The following is a 6,000-nucleotide window of genomic DNA, read 5'->3' on the forward strand; positions in this document are numbered from 1 at the left end:
TGGCCGAGGGGGGGTTCCTTTGAATCCGTTCCTTTAAGGAGAGTGAGGGAGCGGATTGAGGTAACCCACCTGGATCAATTGAATTTCTGGCTCCTATGGAAGATGGGAGCGCAGAAATTAAAGGGTTTTACAATGATGGCAGTGAGATCTTTGACCAGTGAGGACCCCCCTCCAAATTATTTTTCTGAAGATGACTCAGATAGAGGAATGATTTTAAGTCGTTCCATTATACCTTCCGCACCGGCTCCGCCTTCCAACCCCGGAGGTGGGGCTCCCTGGCCTGCGCGGACACCAGTCTCTTCCGACTCGAGTGATGATTCGGATGGGAAGGGGTTAGGAGAAGGGGCCTCAGGGGGAGTGGTCACGCGCTTGTAAGCAGAATATGAGAAAAAAATGAAAAAAGAAAAAGAGGAACGGCTGGAGAAAAAGAGGAAAGAAATGGAGAGACAATTAGATGTTTTATTAACCACAGAAATGCCTTTGATCGTGCGACACCAGCCATACCTGGATGCCCAGGGACAGGTCTTGCACACGGAGGTAGTAGAGCAAAGGACTTGGTTGGAATGGGATCTTAAAGAGTGGAGCAGGATGGCAGGAACGTTTGGAGAACAGCCAAGGAAGGTTAGGGATTTGCTGGGCAGATTGTTTGAAAGCCACAATCCGACATACTCGGATGTGGAGCATCTGCTCAGAAGAGTGTTGACAGGAGAAGAACGGAGTAGGTTGTGGGCAATGGAAACGGAGTGGGCAGCGGCTTCGTTGACTAGAGTAGCTTGGAGTGCTAGAACACAGGCAGCCACAGCTTGGACCGCGGGGGACTGGACGCAGCTCTGCCGCGCCGAACTGCGGGCCGATAGAGAGAGGATTTTGGGTCATCTAGAGCGCATGTCACATAAACCCCCCAACCAGGCAAAATTTATGGCAATTAAACAGGAAGCTAACGAATCTCCAAGGCAATTTTGGACACGTTTGCTGGAGGGAGCATGTAGCTTCACTAATTTGGATCCAGAGAAACCAGAGGATCACCCTACTTTAATTTCGTCTTTTGTCCATCAGGCACAACCGCCTGTACGAGACTATTTTTTAAATTACAGACCAGGATGGGGAGGGGAGGCTGTGACTGTGATTCTAGAGGTAGCAGATTTTACTTGGGATAAGGAGAAAGAGAAAAAGCAGAAAAAGGAGAAAAAAGAGGATTTTCAAATGCTTGCGATGGCCATAAAGGGCCAGCCGCCAGGTAGAGGATTTCGGGGATGAGGAAGAGGATTTCCAAGGGGGCCACGGGCCGGAGACCAACGCGGTAGAGGACAACCGCGCCAGTTTTGGCAGGGAGATAGGGCCTGCTTTCAATGTGGGGATTATTCACATTTTAAACGAGATTGCCCGTGGAGAACGGGGAACTCTGAACAGCAGCAACAAACATCTAATGATTTTTACTCAGGTGTTTCAGGAACAGGCGCGGACTTCCCTCCTCCACCAGCGCCAGTTCATCAGCGGCAAGCGGCTCAGCAACAAACACCAGCTGCTTGGGCACAATACAATCGCCAGTCATCTGCTCAGCAATGACTAAGCGTGGAGGGTGGGGAAGCGCCTGCTTCGGGATTAATGAGCCTTATGTCGTTGGCAGGTCTTTTTCTCTCTTTGTCTTCCCCCACTTCCGAACCTAAGCTTTCCCTTAACATACAGGGCTTGGAGATGTCCTTTCTGATTGACACGGGAGCCACTTATTCCCTGGTTAACTTCGCGCTTCCTGAGTGGTTAAGCAATGATGTGAAGTTGACTATGGGGGTAGATGGAAATCCCACACCGATGTGTCTTACTTCCCCTCTGAAGGTTATGTATAAAGACAGAATGTTTAATCATGTTTTTTTGTATTCTACTTCATGCCCTATTCCCTTGATGGGGCAAGCTATGCTTTGTAAACTTGAGGCCACTTTAACCTGCACTCCTGGAGGGGTGGGGTTGTTAATGAATGTTTTAGGGGTTCCGGACACTAAATTTGGGAGAAAAGTGAAAGGATACCAACTTCCAGAGGATCTGGCCGGACTTCTAGTGGAACTTTGGGGTACCGAAGAGACCGACGTAGGTCTGCTACGATCAGCGCACCCGGTAAGGATACAGGTGAAGCCTTTTCTTCCTCCACCAAATGTCGCGCAGTACCCATTATCACTGGAAGCCAGAGAAGGCATACGGCCGATAGTAGAAGGATTTATGGCAAAGGGCATCATACACCCTCAAAGGACTCCATGTAATACACCTATTTTACCAATTAAGAAATTGCCAAAGAAGGAAGGGGATCCGATCCGCTGGAGGTTCTGCCAGGACTTAAGGGCAGTAGACAGGTATGTGGTACCATTGCATACTGTTGTTCCGGACCCAGTAACCATAATTAGTCTTACTGTTATTGATTTAAAAAATGCTTTTTTTAGTATTCCTCTTCACTCAGATTCTCAATTTTTGTTCGGGTTCGAATGGGACCAGAAATCCTGGGTTTGGACCCGGATCCCACAAGGGTTCCGAGATAGTCCTGGAATTTTCAGCCAATGTTTGCGGGAAGATCTCGAGGGGTTCATCCCAGAAAGGGGTTCAACCATTGTGTTATACGTTGATGATATTTTAATGGCAAATGAACACCAGGAGGCGCTGCAACACGATGGTAAGAACTTTTTGCTTTATCTACATTCGAGGGGTCACAAAATTGATCCGAAGAAAATACAATGGCTGTCCGCGAAAGTCAAATATCTGGGTTTTGTTCTGACATCAGAAGGGAGACAAATGGACCCAGGAAGGGTGGCCACAATACAGAATTGTCCGCTTCCGCAAACAAAGCGGCAATTGAGAGGATTTCTTGGACTGATTGGGTTTTGCAGACCGTGGCTGCCCTCGTGTGGAGAATTAAGTAAACCATTACACATGTTAACAGCAAATAAAGCACCCGATAAAATTATTTGGGACCAGGACACAAAACTTGCTTTTGAATTGCTTAAACAGAGTGTGGCCACATCTATGTCTTTGAAACCTCCAAATTATAATAAACCTTTTCATTTGTTTGTTCATGAGCGAGCTGGAGTCGCCAGTGGGGTCCTGACTCAGCTGTATGGCCCCAGCCACTTCCCGGTAGCATTTTATTCACAACAGATTGACAATGTGGCAAGAGGTACCCCTACCTGCACACGCACTCTAACTGCCGCAGCATTGTTGTTGACTAAAGTAAAGGGACTAACACTTGGACATTTTACAACTGTCTGGACTTCGCATGCTCTTTCAGCTTTATTACGGAAGGGCACAACGCAAGTTTTCTCGACACAGAGACAGCAACAGCTAGAGGCTGAGCTGCTGGAAGATCCGAACTTGTGTTTTGAGCGTTGCGGTCCGTTAAATCCTGCTACACTTTTGCCTGATTTGCCAACCCCATTTCCTGATCATGACTGTGTGCAAGTGTTACAATCTACATTGCAAGTCAGACCGGATCTCTCGGATGAACCGTTGCCTGACTCTGAGCTTATTTTATTCACTGATGGCAGTTCCTATTATCAGGATGGGGTGAGGTTTACAGGTTTTGCAATTACAACGCAATGGGAAGTCCTGGAAGTGGCGGCATTGCCTGGAAGATGGGGTGCTCAAGCAGCAGAAATATACACCCTTGCTCGAGCTTGTCAACTGGCAGCAGGGAAAAAAGTGACTATCTATACAGACAGCAGGTATGCTTTTGGGGTTATTCATTGTCATATTCATCTTTGGCGTTACAGAGGTTTTACTACTGCATGGGGAAAGCCGATCCAGTACTTAGAACTAGTGCGGAAATTACTGCAAACCATTCTTGATCCACAGGAGATAGCGGTGGTGCATTGCAAGGCTCACACGAAGGAGCAGGACCCGATTACTTTGGGAAATGCCTTGGCAGATCAAGTGGCGAAGCAGGCTGCGCTTCTCCCTTTAGCGTTACCTACTTTGGCGGTAGTAACAACTGCTTTTGTTCCACCAGTAACCGTTCCAGTTCCTTCACAGGAGGCCAAGCGTTGGACCAATCTGGGAGCTGTGCAGCAGAAGGAGCTTTGGGTCATGCTGGATGGCCGAGAATGCCTCCCCAGAGCGCTGTATCAAGCCGCGGCCCGGTGGTTTCACAACCATGGAGGCCATTATGGCACGCCAGCTCTGGTAGATACCATTACAAGGACTTGGTACGCGCCAGGGATACAGCCTGTTTGTAAGACAATAGTGAAAGCATGCCACACTTGCCAGGCAAACGGCCCAGCTCTTCCAAATAGGGCCCCTCAAGGGGGTAGACCGATGCCGGCTGCACCTTTTCTCCATATTCAGATTGACTTTGTAGATTTACCCAAGGTGGAAGGAAAGAAACATTTACTCGTGATGGTGTGCCCTTTGACAGCTTGGATAGAAGCGTTTCCCACCATGAACGCGACGGCAACTACTGTGGCACGAATATTATTGAAGGAAATTATCCCACGTTTTGGAGTTCCAGCAATTATCAATTCTGATCGCGGCACGCACTTTACGGGACAAATTTTGGCAAAAATTGAAGAAGGTTTGGGTATTAAACATCTGTTCCATACCCCATATCATCCACAATCTTCAGGGACCACTGAGAGATATAACAGAGAAATTAAATCGGCATTGGCTAAGTATACTCAGGAAACAGGGTTAAGGTGGCCCCAGGTACTCCCTATGGTTTTGTTCCATCTGCGAACGCACCCTACACGAGCGTTGGGGCTTTCGCTGTTTGAATTAATGTATGGGAGTCCTCCTCAGAAGGGAGGCTCCCTGCCAAGTGTGGATGTTTCACTATTGGGGGGGGAACATATAACTGTATCCCAGTATTTTTCTCTACAGCAGCAGTTGCGGGAGTTGTGGAAAGCCGCCCGCTATTCCAAAACGGTGCCCCTCGAGGACCAAGTGCATCTGCATCAGCCAGGAGATTTCGTTTGGGCCAAGAAATTCGTGAGAGGCGATTCGTTACAGCCACGTTACACAGGACCACACCAAGTTCTACTTTCAACTCAGTCGGCAGTTTTTCTAGAAGGCCGAAAGTCCTGGATTCACCATTCGCATGTAAAACCGGCTGTTGTTACCGCCTCACCGCCGCTGCTGGTTCCTAAATTGAAGCTGCGCAGGAGTGGAGAGACAGGACAGTGGCAGACGGAACATTTTCCATTTCAAGACATCAATATAGACTGAACTTATTCTAAGAACATAAGAACATAAGAAGAGCCTGCTGGATCAGGCCAGCGGCCCATCTAGTCCAGCATCCTGTTCTCACAGTGGCCAACCAGGTGCCTGGGGGAAGCCCGCAAGCAGGACCCGAGTGCAATAACACTCTCCCCTCCTGAGGCTTCTGGCAACTGTTTTTCAGAAGCATGCTGCCTCTGACTAGGGTGGCAGAGCACAGCCATCACGGCTAGTAGCCATTGATAGCCCTGTCCTCCATGAATTTGTCTAATCTTCTTTTAAAGCCATCCAAGCTGGTGGCCATTACTGCATCTTGTGGGAGCAAATTCCATAGTTTAACTATGCGCTGAGTAAAGAAGTACTTCCTTTTGTCTGTCCTGAATCTTCCAACATTCAGCTTCTTTGAATGTCCACGAGTTCTAGTATTATGAGAGAGGGAGAAGAACTTTTCTTTATCCACTTTCTCAATGCCATGCATAATTTTATACACTTCTATCATGTCTCCTCTGACCCGCCTTTTCTCTAAACTAAAAAGCCCCAAATGCTGCAACCTTTCCTCGTAAGGGAGTCGCTCCATCCCCTTGATCATTCTGGTTGCCCTCTTCTGAACCTTTTCCAACTCTATAATATCCTTTTTGAGATGAGGCGACCAGAACTGTACACAGTATTCCAAATGCAGCCGCACCATAGATTTATACAACGGCATTATGATATCGGCTGTTTTATTTTCAATACCTTTCCTAATTATCCCTAGCATGGAATTTGCCTTTTTCACAGCTGCCGCACACTGGGTCGACATTTTCATCGTGCTGT

Source organism: Rhineura floridana, chromosome 3 (assembly GCF_030035675.1).
Source record: "Rhineura floridana isolate rRhiFlo1 chromosome 3, rRhiFlo1.hap2, whole genome shotgun sequence".
In the NCBI taxonomy this organism is placed as follows: domain Eukaryota; kingdom Metazoa; phylum Chordata; class Lepidosauria; order Squamata; family Rhineuridae; genus Rhineura; species Rhineura floridana.